The sequence below is a fragment of the Pseudochaenichthys georgianus genome, chromosome 4, assembly GCF_902827115.2.
Source record: "Pseudochaenichthys georgianus chromosome 4, fPseGeo1.2, whole genome shotgun sequence".
NCBI classification, from domain to species: Eukaryota; Metazoa; Chordata; class Actinopteri; order Perciformes; family Channichthyidae; genus Pseudochaenichthys; species Pseudochaenichthys georgianus.
The window spans coordinates 9,612,773-9,629,986 of NC_047506.1; positions in this window are offsets into that span (position 1 = coordinate 9,612,773).

Consider the following 17,214-nt stretch of genomic DNA (forward strand, 5'->3'; position numbering starts at 1 on the left):
GGATCAAAAAGTCCCTCCACCTGCAGTCTCAGAAGTAGAACAATCTGATATGAAGTCAGTCTTTCTTTAAAGTAAACTAATGAGACTAATCTCTCCAAATAAGAAAGCTATACCACTACTAGGAACATGTTTAGGTAAGGCAAGGCAAGTTTATATAGCACCTTTCAGCACACGGCAATGCAAAGTGCTTTACCAAATAAAATAAAAGACATACACAGAAAATCCCATGCACAATGTATCTGCACTTTTTAATATACCACCAGTGCAGTAGATCCTGGACCATTTTGTGAATTGCATTTACTATGTATGACATTTTCGGACCTATCACTAGAAAAAAAAAAGCCTGTTTTAAGTAGACTTAACAAGACATATAAGTCAATAAAAGTAGCCTTCATTATTCCTGCACTACAGTTGTCTGCTTTAAGACTGGCTCTCTGTATAGTGTCCTCTGTCAGGTTCTTTTTTTGATCTATTACAGGGAGATGAAGGTCTTGTGTCTTTGTTTTTTAGAAACAAGTCGTGGCTCAGCTTCGTCCCTACACTGATGAATATTATGGGAACATGATTGAAGTACAAATGTGTCTCACAGAGAGCCCGTGCTGCTAACCAATCAGCTCAACCTGATCTCACCAGAATGCGTGACTCCACCACGACTCCTTAACACCACAATGCGTGGTGGAGTCACGAACTGTGTTACATTTGCGTGTCGGCACCACGCAAACAACCCCAATGTAAAGTGAATGAGGCTCCTTTGTCGTGGTGCACACACGCATTTCTACAACGTGCATTGTGTGTAATGCAACTGTTAATTTTATTAAATTAGTTTGTTTTTAAGGAAGGCCAGAGCTTCAGCTGTGTCAAATAGATTGTTCCCTTTAGTTAACGTTATTTAAAAGATAATGATCATGTCCCCTGTATTGTATTACGAGCGTCCATTCCCATTGGATAACGGAGAATTTTACACCCGGAAGTAAGTAGCCTATTCTCCTTACTGTCGATTGATTTTACAGTGATATCTGCACTACTCATCGACTAAAAAACACCAAATTGTCCTTGTTAATTACACAACATTGATTGGTTTGAATTGTGTGCAATGCTTTTGTATTTTCCCCCTTCAATTCGGAGAAACAAATATTTTTTCGGAGTTTTTGGACGGCAGAAGACACTACACTACCCAGAATCCTCAGCTATCGTTTGGGACTACACCATGAACCCCGTGATCAGTCCTCAAGCTCTGTGATTGGTTGACCTCCAACTGCATTCCATATGAAAAAAAAGGTTTCGTAAAAGAGAAAATCATACTTTATTCAGCAGTGCTTGCTTTACTCTTTGAAAGTCATCACATGAATGCATTGTAATAAATGGTTTGGCTCCATCCATCCATCTTCTCCCGCTTATCCGTGGTCGGGTCGCGGGGGTAGCAGTTCCAGCAGAGAGCCCCAAACTTTCTTTTCCCTGGCGACATCAACCAGCTCTGACTGGGGGATCCCAAGGCGCTCCCAGGCCAGCGAAGAGATATAATCCCTCCACCTGGTCCTAGGTCTACCCCTTGGTCTCTTCCCAGCTGGACGTGCCTGGAACACCTCCCTAGGGAGGCGCCCAGGTGGCATCCTAACTAGGTGCCCGAACCACCTCAACTGGCTTCTTTCGAGGCGAAGGAGGAGCGGCTCAACTCCGAGTCCCTCCCTGATGACCGAACTTCTCACCTTATCTCTAAGGGAGACACCAGCCACCCGGCGGAGGAAACCCATCTCGGCCGCTTGTATCCGCGATCTCGTTCTTTCGGTCATGACCCATCCTTCATGACCATAGGTGAGGGTAGGAACGAAAATGGCCCGGTAGACAGAGAGCTTTGCCTTCCGGCTCAGCTCCCTTTTCGTCACAACGGTGCGGTAAAGCGACTGCAATACCGCTCCCGCTGCTCCGATTCTCCGGCCCATCTCACGCTCCATTGATCCCTCACTCGAGAACAAGACCCCGAGATACTTGAACTCCTTCACTTGGGGTAAGGACTCATTCCCTACTTGGAGTGGACAGTCCATCGGTTTCCTGCTGAGAACCATGGCCTCAGATTTGGAGGTGCTGATCCTCATCCCAGCCGCTTCACACTCGGTTGCGAACCGATCCAGTGAGTGCTGAAGGTCGCAGACCGATGAAGCCATCAGAACCACATCATCTGCAAAAAGCAGTGGTGCAATCCTTAGTCCACCGAACTGCAGACCCCCCCCCCCCACGACTACGCCTCGAAATCCGATCCATGTATATTACAAACAGGATTGGTGACAAAGCGCAGCCCTGGCGGAGGCCAACCCTCACCGGAAATGGGTCCGACTTACTGCCGAGGACCCGGACACAGCTCTCGCTTTGGGAGTACAGAGATTGGATAGCCCTGAGTAGAGACCCCCTCACCCCATACTCCCGCAGCACCTCCCACAGTAACTCCCTGGGAACCCGGTCATACGCCTTCTCCAAGTCTACAAAACACATGTAGACCGGATAAGCGTACTCCCAGGCCCCCTCCAGGATCCTTGCGAGAGTAAAAAGCTGATCCGTCGTTCCACGACCAGGACGGAATCCGCATTGTTCCTCCTCAATCTGAGGTTCGACAATCGGCCTGACCCTCCTTTCGAGTACCTTGGAGTAAACTTTCCCGGGGAGGCTGAGTAGTGTGATGCCTCTGTAATTGGCACACACCCTCTGATCCCCCTTTTTGAAAAGGGGGACCACCACCCCGGTCTGCCACTCCTTCGGTACCGTTTCCGACTTCCACGCAACGTTGATGAGACGTGTCAACCATGACAGTCCCTCAACACCCAGAGCCTTCAGCATTTCCGGGCGGATCTCATCCACCCCCGGGGCTTTGCCACTGTGGAGTTGTTTGACGACCTCAGTGACCTCCCCCCGGGAGATTGGCGTTGATCCCCCGTCATACTCCAGCTCTGCCTCTAACATAGAGGGCGGAGTTGTCGGGTTCAGGAGTTCCTCAAAGTGTTCCTTCCAACGTCCCAACACTCCATCAGTTGAGGTCAACAACGTCCCATCCTTACTGTACACAGCTTGGATGGTTCCCTGCTTCCCCCTCCTGAGGTGTCGGACAGTTTTCCAGAACAACTTTGGTGCCGCCCGAAAGTCCTTCTCCATGTCTTCTCCGAACTTCTCCCACACCCGCTGCTTTGCCTCGGCCACGGATGAGGCTGCTGCCCTTCGGGCCTGTCGGTACCTTGCAACTGCTTCGGGAGTCCCCCGGGATAACAAATCCCTGAAGGCCTCCTTCTTCAGTCGGACGGCTTCCCTGACCACCGGTGTCCACCAGGAGGTTCGAGGGTTACCGCCCCTTGAGGCACCTAAGACCTTGAGACCACAGCTCCCCACCGCGGCTTCGGCAATAGAGGCTTTGAACACCGACCACTCTGGTTCAATGTCCCCAACCTCCACAGGAATGCCCGAAAAGCTCCGCCGGAGGTGTGAGTTGAAGGCCTCCTGAACTTGGGCCTCCTCCAGACGTTCCCAGTTCACCCGAACTACACGTTTGGGCTTACCAGGTCTATCCAGAGGCTTCCCCCGCCACTCGACCCAACTCACCACCAGATGGTGATCAGTTGACAACTCCGCCCCTCTCTTTACCCGAGTGTCCAAAACATACGGCCTCAGGTCCGATGATATGATAACGAAATCGATCATGGACCTTCTGCCTAGGGTGCTCTGGTACCACGTACACTTATGAGCATCCTTATGTTCGAACATGGTGTTTGTTATGGCCAATCCATGACTAGCACAGAAGTCCAGTAACAAACCACCACTCCGGTTCAGATCAGGGGGGCCGTTCCTCCCAATCACGCCCCTCCAAGTGTCTCCATCATTGCCCACATGTGCGTTGAAGTCTCCCAGCAAGACTAAGGAGTCCCCTTCAGGAGCCCCATACAGGACTCTTTCCAGGGTCTCCAAGAAGGCCGAATACTCTGAACTGCTGTTGGGTGCATAAGCACACACAACAGTCAGAGTTTTCCCCCCCATAACCCGCAGGCGTAGGGAGGCGACCCTCTCGTCCACTGGGGTAAACTCCAACAACGAAGCACCTAACCGGGGACTTGTGAGTATCCCCACACCCGCCCGGCGCCTCACACCTTGAGCAACTCCGGAGAAGAATAGAGTCCAACCCCTATCCAGAAGTAAGGTTCCAGAGCCGACGCTGTGCGTAGAGGTGAGCCCAACCAGATCCAACTGGTACCGCTCCACCTCCCGCACAAGCTCCGGCTCCTTCCCCCCCAGAGAGGTGACGTTCCACGTCCCCAAAGCCAGCTTCTGCCGCCCGGGTCTGGTCCGTCGAGACCCTCCGCTTTCACTGCCACCCGTTTGGCAGCGCACCCGATCCCATCGATGTTTCCCGTAGGTGGTGGGCCCGCGGGACAGAGAAGCGGAGGTGTTGCCCACGTTGCCTTTTCGGGCTGGGCCCGGCCGGGCTCCGTGGCAAGCCCGGCCACCAGACGCTCGCCGACGAGTCCTCCTTCTGGGCCTGGCTCCAGAAGGGGACCCCGGGCTTCCTCCGGGCCGGGTATCCTCACTTCTTGTTTTTCCTTTCATGAGGTCTTTTGAACCAATCTTAGTCTGGCCCCTTGCCTGAGACCAATTTGCCATGGGAGACCCTACCAGGAACACAAGGTTCCAGACAACACAGCCCCCAGGTTCATCAGGGCACACAAACCTCTCCACGGTAAGGTGCTGGTTCTTCAGTTTGGCTGCATTATATATTACACATCTGTCTTAGTTCTTTCTTTATCTACAGAGATCGGGCATCAGAATACACCGGAAACTATTCTTTTACCGTTCTGTTTTAATTTCACAATAAAGTTAGTAGTAATATTTTGTTTTGATATTATTGTTTTTTATTAACTACTAGACGACTGGGTCATGTTAAGACCATCTTTTTTGTGTTACTAATATCAAAACAATAACAAAATAATATTCGTCGTAAACTAAACCGAAAACAGCAGTATATTTTATTTTGTTAACACTGTAAACTTGACAGCCTTTTAACCCAAACCACCTACTGGTTAAAGCACGTTATTACACGTTTAGAGTAATTGCAATGCAGGAAGATTGTGTTGCTTTTTAATGACTGTTTAAAATGCCTTTTTCTTAATGTCTTTCATTTTTGTAACGCACTTTTGAATGTGTTATAATGAAAACATTCAAATATTAAGAGTACATACAAAATAGTGGGAAAGTAGAAGGTCAATTATATAAATATAGAATAGAAAATATCAAGAAGATACTCAAATGATATCTAGAGTAAAACAGTTTAGTGCCTGATAGGAGGATGTGCTAACTAATAAGGCTTTAATTAAAGAAATGTGCAGAATACGACAGTGTAATGGTGGAAGTATACACACACATTGATAGATGTCTTGTAATGCACTGTTGATGAACCTGTGACCCAAGTTGTTCATTCATTGCATAACTACACTGTTGTGTATATGATATGTCAATAAACCTTAGAAAATCTTGAAAGGGATGTGCAAAATAGCAATTATATACAGTCTTTAATGAACTATTAGAGAATAACGAGTAATGAACATGCTTTAAACGGATCTGCAGATAAATATTTAGTCTTCTCAAGCAACCAACTATCAAATATCTCGCCTGATTGTTGGCACTTGACAATCACCTTCACTGAATTTCATTCAGGTGTAACTAAAGTCTGATTTAAGGGTTGTTTATATTTCACATCATTAATCCAAATCTGTAAAGTAACTAAAATAAATGTAGTGGATTAAAAATACCAGGTTAACCTTAAAGAAAGCCCTCAGGATTATAAAAGACCCCCATCACCCCAGCCACAAACGGTTCTGTCTGCTGCCGTCTGGCAGGCGGTACCGCAGCATCCGGACTAAAACCACCAGACTCAGGGACAGCTTCATCCCACAGGCTATACGATTATTAAACACCTGAACTTAGAAATAGCATTCATCTGGCAGCTACTTAGAAATTATTTATCTAATATATCATATTCCAATCACTTGTATATAGACTCTTATTGCACTATTTCACAATTTTTTCTGTGTATCTGTTTTATTGTGTAGCACTGTTGGAGGAGCCTGTGACCTAAGGGGGGGGGGGGGGGTAGGACACGTTCGATTCCTGTTTTGAATAGTGTGCCGTAGATGGGTTTCATTCCATTTCAAAGTCCTTTTGGACGCTCTGTGTAAACGTCGCGCATCCAATCACAGAGGTTGAGGACTGATCACGGGGTTTGTCAAGCTAAGCACATGGTGTAGTCCCAAACGAGAGGATTCTGGGTAGTGTAGTGTCTTCTGCCGTCCAAAAACTCCGAAAATATATTTGTTTCTCCGAATCGAAGGGGGAAAATACAAAAGCATTGTACACAATTCAAAACAATCAATGTTGTGTAATTAAAAAGGACAATTTGGTGTTTTTTAGTCGATGAGTAGTGCAGATATCACTGTAAAATCAATCGACAGTAAGGAGAATAGGCTACTTACTTCCGGGTGTAAAATTCTCCGTTATCCAATGGGAATGGACGCTCGTAATACAATACAGGGGACATGATCATTATCTTTTAAATAACGTTAACTGAAGGGAACAATCTATTTGACACAGCTGAAGCTCTGGCCTTCCTTAAAAACTAACTAATTTAATAAAAATAACAGTTGCATTACACACAATGCACGTTGTAGAAATGCGTGTGTGCACCACGACAAAGGAGCCTCATTCACTTTACATTGGGGTTGTTTGCGTGGTGCCGACACGCAAATGTAACAAAGTTCGTGACTCCACCACGCATTGTGGTGTTAAGGAGTCGTGGTGGAGTCACGCATTCTGGTGAGATCAGGTTGAATCAGCTCCCTGTGCGCTGGTTTCACCCCTGCCTCTTGATTTAGGTCTGTGCGCGTGTAGCCTTCATTTGTGTGTGTGTGTGTGTGTGTGTGTGTGCGCGCGTGCGTGCGTGCGCGCGCACAGACTCGATGCATCCCCCCACCCACACACACAAACGCACAGGAAAAAACTTTTAATTGTCGTCCACCAGCGGTTTCTTTCCAGTCACTCCCCCCTCTCACTTTGCCCACTCTCGTTTAAAAGCCGCTTGAAGTCATGCATGAACTCACAGAGCAGATCGACGCGAGGAAGAGGATGCAGGCTGACAGGGGCCGCGCGCTCCATCGGGACAAGCGCACGAGGTATCTCGCTGTGATCGTGGTGCAGAACGTGCTGGTGACCGCGTGCCTCGTGGTCACGCTCTACCTGTTCTGGGTCGTTCAGGTGAGTCAGCCATGAGTGGACTGTAGATGATGCTGTTGGTGGTTTATTATTATAAACATATATAAGATATTCCTTCAGTTTATTACCTAAGTATACGGAAGAGTCTCCAAAACAAAATATTGAGATTAAAGTCAGAACTCTTTGGAAAAAGTCTAAAGTCTGACTTTCATCTCAGAATTCTGACTTGTTCTAACAATTCTGAGATTAAAGTCAGAACTAAATTCATTTTTTAAACTTTTGATCACATCCCAAAATGTATTCTCACGTGAATTCTCATATTCTTCTGTATCTAAACCCTATATGAATTTAAACCACCTATACATAAATGCTGCTGGAAGTTTAACTCTTCATTTGATAATTTTCACAAATCCAGACATTGTCTTCATCTATTTCTGCACATATTTTTTAAAACATGCAATTAAACCAATCTTACTGATTGTCCTAAATCCATTGCCTTTGTGCATTTAATACATGGACTTTTAATGTGAGACATAAACGTTTTTCAACATACTTTATCACACAGTATATGGAAACTTCCACAGTGTGAGTAACAGCAGGTTGTGCAGGAGTCTTGTTAATACAAGTCATTGTTAAATAAGACTACATGGCCACAAGTGTGATGAGATGGGTGGGGCATGAGTCTATTATAATGGTAGGAAACCACTATGATCGCAACGAATGTCCTGAATTTCGGCAGAGAGAAAAGTAGAACACAGGCTTACTTTTGTACATTTTAAAATTACATATTGATAACAGCGCTGAAAATGTATTGTAATAAGTAGTTTCTTCTTCTTGTGTTTGTCCTTTATTGAGAGCAGTCATTCTGCTTTCACTAAGGTAGATTTTGTATAGAACTTACTTGATGTTTATCCGAAATCTCTTTTCTCTGTCAAAGGCAAGGCAAGGCAATTTATTTATATAGAACCTTTCAACACAAGGCAATTCAAGGTGCTTTACAAAAATCAAAGACATTCAGTCAAAGACCTTCCTACAACAGAAACACGGTTGTTTGTCGAGGGAGCATCACTATTTTGGAGATAGACTGGTGCAGTAAAGTAGGCTGAGACAGGATGCCACATTGGTCATTTTGCCATGATCATATGAAACTAAAACTGTCTTCATAAATGCTACCTACACTGGTCGGTTTCACTCTGAATCTTAAGACTAAAGGCAAATTGTAATCCATAATAGAGGTGCTTCTGATTAAACAGAGCAACAGAAATGTCACTATTTAAATGTCAAAAGGAACAGGAGTTTCTCCAGATATATCTGGATGACTGATCATCTGTATGAACATATATGCAGTGTAACTGTATCATGACTGTACGATTTGTTCTACATTTAGTCACTGGTGTCTATTGCAGCTTTCACTACAGTTATTAATTATCCGAGACTTTCCCTAGTTTCTGTCAGCCTTCTGTTTTTCACATCACCTAACCACCGAATCAAACCATCAGTATTTTGTGTTTTCCAGAATCAAGAGGCTTCTGAAGATAATGTACACATACAATTTAACCCAATAACAGGTGAGAAATATAACATTTTCCTTTCCTTTTTATTCAACACTCATATTGGAAAATGTGTACTTTTCATTTTCTCAAAAAGCTAAACAAGATTTAACCTTTTTCTCCTTTTCTATCATCCCCTTCTCTATCTCACACCCCTCAGTCAGCTCAGGAAATAGGACAGCGCAGTTTGGTCAAGTTAAAAGCAGCAACATGATGAGCCTCGCTGATGGGAAGAATGATGCGATCTACATCAAATGCACTGGACCCTATGTTTTGTATATGAAAGTGTGTTACAAGAGCATGGATGGAACGAAGACCGGGGGGGTCATGGAGCTGCAGGTGTTGGGGAGAGCTGTCAGCTCTTTCTCCCTGCATACTTTAGACAAGGACTGCACCGGGCTCCACAGTACAGCCTACCTCAGCGAAAAGGATGAAGCCAGTCTGCACTTGTACCCCAAGGAGGGGTTCAGGTTTGAGAGAATGACTGTGGGACTGAGCTATCTGCTGGGGAGCCGGTGTGAATACTGAAGAGCGCAGATGAACAACAAAGACATAACCGGGACAATGAAGGGAGCTCTGCACATGCTTATCTGCTGCTGTGAGAACGGACACACTCAGCAGGACTCACACTGAGGGCATCCCTTTAGCTGTGTGAACTCCTCCAGCGATGCAGTTTGATTGTCAGCAAGAAATAAACAAACAAGTTGGGATTTGTTATTCTCATATAAAACTCAACTTAGCAAATAGCTACCACTTCTTTTTGTCCAACATTGAGCCACTGATCGTGAATCATTTTTATTGATTTATTTATTTCTATATAAATATAGATTATTATCACATAATATTGAGATCAATTGTGTCAAGATACTCAGGTAACTTACTATAATGTAAGATATGGTATAACATGTTTTAACAGGTGGAACCATTCATTGTATATGTCTGATGAAGGACTGTATGCTCATCATTTATCAAAACACTTGCTGATACTTCTGATAACTGATTCAAGTGTTTTTTTAAGGAAGCTCCTTGAAGTTTGCTTTTAAGCCACATGTACAGAAGCACCTTTGTATGTGTTGAGTGATATGTTAAAGTGTTTTGTACAGAGAGAAATGTTTCAAAAAAAGCAATTTTGCAGTTGCCGTAGTTTTAATAGCGTATATACAGTATATTTATTGTTAAAATATGTATTGTTTGTAATTTATTTGCAATTTGTGCATTTATTCTCATGTGAAGCCCCAATCTCATAAAGTTGTGGGGCTCCAAACAGTTTTTACTTCTCCTGGATTTCCCCACTAGGGCGCAGTCTCTCACTGACAGTCCCACTGATATTTGTTTATTTGGATGGAGAAGGGCTGGTGCTCCTCGGTAGTTAAACACATGTCAAGCAGGTTTTAAAAGCTGTAATAACCTCAGGGTAAAGACCAAAGAGGAGGCGTGAAGAGGGAACTTCTCTCTTTTGATTGGATCTGCAGAGGGCTCTCTGTGATGTTTAAAATGTTCCGTATACTGTATTAGTGATGCTATGTTATTTTAAATAAAAAGCCATATTGTAATAATGATGTATGATATTTTTGAAGTACGCTTTAACATTGCACTGTAGTCTTCAAACCATAATGTAGTAGGTTTAATGTTCATCCATTAATGTTTTAAAATGTTTAAATCATTTTATCAGAGATCATCTGTTCAATCACATCTTGAATATCAGTGATGGTTCAATTGGTTATGGTCTGTATTGGTATGAGCGGATGATTTGATATGAGAATGCTACTGCACAGTATAATAATCCAGTGGATAAACTGTGTAGCTACCTCATTAGGCTTTGGCACTGATAACCTGTTGGATTGAAACTTTAATAAAATGGAGTTTCCCCTTGGCAATAATCTCTCTTTGTAATCACCTCCCTGTTGGCTCACTCTCTGTCAGCAGTTTCATCATCATTACCCGGCGTGTGTACATTTTACAGTGTTTAACCAAAGTGAAAGTGAATTGAAGGTGTCCTCTGGCGTCACACGATTTTCATCATCTGGGTTTGAAGATCTGAATCAGACAGTTGGCTTTTTTTTAGGCTGGCTCCTGTCGTTTCTAATAATAGAACAACAGCAATATTTCCATTGAAAGCCTGTTTGGGCTCAGCAAGCTTCACAACATCGGTGGAAAATACCTTCAAGAGTAGGAGAGTATTACACGCTGTGACAGTTGTGATGGTATTAGCAAGAAGGATGGGTTAGGATGAAATGTGTATCTTTAGCACCAACAACTTGTAGATACATGTTTGCACAAACAAGTCTTTACTAACATAAAACCAGTTAAGTATCCATGAAATACATTGGAGTTGTGATTATCAGGCCTTATTACACAACTTTGTATCTATCTATCTATTAAAAATCAGTATCTATTTGTTCAATTTGAAGAAAATCTAACTCCAAATATCCAATTGCAAGTGAGAGAGAGTATTTGCAAGCTTAACTACAGAAAATCAACATATCTTATCATCTCAACAAAGGCATTAAAGGATGCAGGCCTATGACACAGCATGTCTGGGTTTACACACTTTCAGCCACAAGATCCACATCATTAACTCTCACTCAGTCCAAGTATTACAACAAGCTCAAAGGTCAGCTCCAACAGGCACGTGGGAACAAGCGTGCATGCGATGGAAATATAACAGAAGGGAACTTTGACCCGCAGAGAGGCACGAAGAAATGATAGTATAGTATCATTGACATATGTGATCATCGTAATATTAAAACACCATGCTACATCTGATTTACAAACCACAATAGGTGACAATATTCAAGACAATTGTAACTGTCAGTTTTTATTTTCATCCATAACTTTAGCTCTGGTGGTGGAAAGCGCTGTGTCACTGACTAGTGTGCGAATTTTAAGATTTCATATCTGTATTTTGTGCCTCTCTACTGGGACATGTTTACATGCTTTAATGTTCCAAAAGTGCTTTACTTTTCTCATACTGCCTGTGCTGCTGCACCTCTATTCACCCTCTGTCTAAAACCAGAACCCAGTCAGCTCTGTTGAGATTGGTGAACCGCTGACAGATGAGACTTGATTTGTAGAGTCTTTGCTACTCTCTGTGCCTTTATGGTGATACTGCTCTTGTTAAAATGTTGCTTGCTACTCTTAATAGTTGTTTATTACAATGTTACCTCAGAAAGTGCAAAGGGTAGCACATGAAAGTTACAAATAAATGGTGGATGCTCCTTTCTGAACACATTATTTAAAAAAAAAAAACACACCAACAATAAGGCTATTTTGAGGCAACTGAGATTATTTCTTTGTTTTTGTGTTTTTTTTTGCTTTTATTATTATTATATCCTCCCTATCCAAGGAAGAGACTAAATTGAATGGGCACATGAGGGCCACATTTTGGGTCTGCTTGCTACTCTCTGTAATATGGAACTATGTATCAGCTTAAGTTACTCTATCACTAAGAGGAAGAGACTTTCCCTCCACACTCCAACACTCCAAGGCCCAATATGAGGCCTTACATCTGGAAGTCAACGATACTTATGATTTTGGATATTATTTTGTTATACATTTTTCGGTTATAGTTTTGGATTTTATTAATGTTATATATACAACAGGGGATGTAAGAAATTATTTAAATGCAAGATTTCATGGATTTAAAATAAAGGCAATAGTCACCATGCAAAGTAAAGGGTCAATTAAAAGGGTCAATTAAAGTAATTACTCTATTTGAATTTTTTTATAATTATTCTATTTGGGCTCGTACATTCAATTCCCACAAACCTAAAAAAAAAACAATTATTTGGAATTCTTACTGTTGCAGCAAAAAAAGCAATAACTAGAAAATGGCTCAAAGCGGACATCCCCTCCCTTGACAACTGGTACGACAAAATCCATGAAATGTATGTTATGGAAATAATTACTTTCTCAATGAGGCTTCAGGAAAACACATTTGAGGAAATATGGAAAAAGTGGAGAATTGACATATCCCAAAGACAACCATCTCTTGTTTGACTGTGCTTCGATACACCGATTGAATGTATATGTATAGCTGTGTATGTATGTGTGTATGTAAATGTGTGTATATGTTGATACGTATGCATATATAGTTGTATGTATATGTGTGTGAGTGTCTGTGTAGATAAATTGTATATATGTATATTTGTGTATGTATGTATGTCGGTGTGCCTGTGGGTATATGTATATGTATAATATATATATGTATGTGAGTGTGTTTAAGTAGATGCATGAGTACATGTGTAGATATTTGACATTTCAAACAACCCGTGTACTTTTTCGTTTTTATTTCATTTGACTAATTTTGTTTGGTATTTCATTTGTCATTTTCGGGTCTTTAAAAATATATGATTTGCAAAACTGTACTCTTAATATAATGTGACCCCAAATAAATAAGTGGTCAAGACAGGTGGTTGGTTGTGGTTTTGTCCTGGTGAGAAGTATTGCAATACCAAGTGATAGTCCCAATCCTGAAAACATTTAAATAAGCTTAATTTATCTAATAATTGTTGCAGGCCTTTTGTAGTAAGTTGCTCAAAAATGAAAATTACCCCCACAGCTGTAGTCTTGCAAAAATAAAAACCAATGCAAACTGATTTATTCCCATGACTTGTTTTTAACTTTTGTAAGATGATTAAAAAGTCTGAAGAACAGGTTTCTTTCAGTTATTTAAACAGGGTTGGTGCTTTAGGGACTTTTGTGGTGGCATTGATGGCTCGGCCCAATGTTTTGCTGACTTCGAAATCACCTTTTCGTTCAGACATTCATGGTCCCCAGAGGATGAATCCTACTTACTTTGATAAAACGATGATTCTCTATTTCTTCAAGTGGCATGGCTGTGGACTCAGTGTTTTTGTGTGCAGCCGCCAACCATCCCGAGGCAGCATGAGCCACCTGAAGCAGCTACATGAGGACAGTAATGCTTATACTCAGAGTGAGAATGAGGAATGTGAAAAGTCTCCAACACATCAACAGTGTCCCTCATCTCTTCAACTGTCTTTTATACCTTGTTAAAACCTTGAACGTTGAACCGTTTACAATAAAAGTGAAGATCCATGCAGAGATGTCTCCTGAACTCATGAAGGCTCCTCACAGATCTGTTAGTGTGGTCAAAGTGGGAACTCAGTGAGAGTTCAGAGTAAATCCCTGTGTTTTTCAAGAATAACTCAACTGTGGTTTCAGGTTTACAGCAGTTTAACACCAACAGGTTTCTCTACAGGTAGCAAAATGATGAAATACGAACATGCCGACCTTTAGTGGGCAACATCTCTGTTCTGATATCTTCATTACGTATTCGTGCTGGTGATTGTCGTTGGCTATACCCTGGTTATTTTAATGTGCAATAGTTTTTAAAGCTATTTTAAAAATAGTAATCTTTCTTTACATTATCTCAGAATGACTCAGTACTGCAATAATATTCTTCGAGAAATTAGAAAGTCATTTTCAGTGTCTATTTGCAAATTACTTATCAATCGCAGTCACCTGGTTATAACCTTTGTACATTTTTTAGCAGATGAAGAAAATTGTAATGAAATAATTGCCCAGGAAATATGCACTGTATTGATATAGCGCTTCATTCAGTCTTTACGAGTCCTCACACTTCTGCAAGTCATCATTCACCCACACTGAAAAAATTAAACATTGACTTTAATTAAGTGTATTATGTCAACAGGTTCCACATAATTGTATTAGGTTAGTTAAAAGAAATAGTATTAAGTTGAACCTATTCTTTTTTTATTGAAACATAATATTATTGCTTTCAACTAACCTAATACAATTATGTGAAATCTGTTGACATAATACATTTAAAGTCAGCGTTTCAGTTTTATCAGTGTACAGAGCAAGGACTAAGATCCCACGCCGTTAAGTTGCCCAAGGACATATCGACATGTTGACTGAAAGGGCTGGGATCAGTCACCCTTCCGATAAGAAGTCGACCGCAGTCCCTCACATCCACAGTCGCCTAATACAGTATTTAAGAAGCTTTTTATTTCTCGTGCACAAATATTAGATGCGTTTCAATGCACTATTTTGTTGCATTTTATTGGAAATACTATAGGTCTTAATAGACAGTTTTAGGACAGAACCAACCGTGGGGTTTTGGGCATATGTTTTTCAGAAAATGCACTGAGGCCTTAACCCTCTGACAGTAGCAATTGGTTTGTTAAACCAAGCATTGTTCCACGTCTGAAATGTTCTACCCTCAATATTAAAGCACAAAACATAAGGTGAAGGAGGGGTGTGGTTAAATCAGCTTATTTTTTATTTATTGCCTATGCCCCAGGCTACAACAACAAGTTTGGTGCTTAAAGTTGAGCACATCGCCAGCCTTGTCTTTTAATCGTTTTCTGTCATTCAAAAAACAGTTTACCATAAGCAAGTTTCCTAACATGTATGCCAAGCCCTGACATATTTTCCATGGTGAAGATGTTACTATAATTGAGGCCAGCTTCTTGAAGAAACCTACATTCTACTTTTAAAACCTGTAGGACTAATTATTTAACTTTATTTTAATGTCCTAAAAAGGGATCAACAGCATTAATTTGAGGCTGATTTTCTTCAACTCTCCCTTAAATAGACTGAGAAACTACAGACCAATCCTCACTCTGTAGATGATTAAACTGAAAACCCTAACCAACAATAAGAAATATCCTAGATCAGACTGTGCAAGACGCAGACAGATAATCAGTTTTACATTGCTGTGAGTTTTTTTCCAGGTCAAGTGTAGAACGTGTCGTTACGCCTGTACTCCGACCGAAGCCAAGACGCCGGATATACCGAAACGACAATGATGCAAGAGTTGTCCGTGTGTGGGAGGGACAATAACAGTGATGAAACAACACCCAGTTTCTCTCAAGGAAAAGTTTCCAACTTAATAGGTAAACGAGTAGGCTGAAACACAGAGAAGGAACTAGGAGCTTGTTTAAAATGCCTTTCGGTTTTGCCACCCCTGCATTTTAGTGAAACATGTTGCACAAAAGAAAGAAAGAAGGGAATGTTGCACCATATGCATCATGTGTTAGCCAAGTCTTATGAAAATAGATTGCAGCCTTACCTATATGCTGTCATGTTTATAGTACTGCTGTTTAATGCACCTGAAAATACATTTTCTTTATGTGACAAAGCTGCCATTTATAATATAACAAACACAGAGAGATACCTTGGCAGTGGCTTTTTTTCCAGTGAAGTGTTTCCTTGTACGATGTGAGGGTCTAAGGACAGAGGGTGTCGTTTTTCTCATACTGATATTCTGAACAATCTGTGTTGTTGTATTTGCTATAAAGTGTCTCTACTGAAGGATAATTTTATTATATGTAGGCCTACAGCACTTTGGCTCGACCAAACATCGTTTATAAATGTGCTATATAAATAAAACTTGATTTGATTTGGCTTCAGTTGTTCATTCATGCTCGATCATTTATCTGTTTTAACGGAACCTAAAGTATTTATTCGACGAAATATGCGATCTAGCTCCATGATCAGAAAGTGTGCCTGCCTGTGCAAGTAGAGCTGACAGGTCGAGGCAATCGCACTCAGACGCGTGTGAAAATGGATGTAGGCGTATAAGGGGGGATAATGAATGATTGAGTAATGAATCCTGTGGAGTGTGTATGAATGGAGGAGCGAAGCCAAAAACAAACAACGATAGTTTAGACTAGTGTTCATGCAAATACGGCAAATCCCTTTTAAATAGGACCAAACCGTCTTTAAACAAACCTGCTAGCATAATTACGCTTTATAGTCCAGCTCCACAGGATATAGATTAGATGTTTTTCAGTTAAGCTCTGGTAGATCATTGAATAAAGCTACATAAAAGGCAATATAATATCCCTGTGTCATTTTTAAACCAGCATTGCTGTGTGGGTGTGTGAGGGATTCCCTCTTGTATTCCTGTAAGCTTTTTCTTGAACAGGGGCGGAGTTAAGCTCGGGATTCCCACTTTCTCTTCTTGTGAGTGGGAAGACAGGGCCTATATTAATGAGCAAAGAAGCAATCTCCTCAACTAGTATCACAGTCTTTCTGCATGATGGGGAGAGACCAAACAGGACAGGAGGAAGCACTGGTGGAGGTCGGGGTGACAATTGAGCATTTGGAAGCTGAACATCAAACCAGAGGTTCACCTGCTGACCGCCGAAGCTGCTTCAAATGTGCCTTTGTTCTGGCATCGGTGATGGGATTGGTCACTTTGGTTCTGGTGGGATTCTTCCTGCATTTCTTCCTGTCACACAGCCAGGTGAGAAATACCTCATAGCATTCATTAAAAGTTCTTTATGCAAGGATGATATCTCCTGTACTGTCTCTATTTATGCATGTCTGTTGATCATTCATCTGTCTTTCTACAGGAAACCCAAACATGTGGGGATACAGCAACAATACACGTTAACCCTGAACTAAGGAGTAAGCATCACTTATATAAGTAAATTGC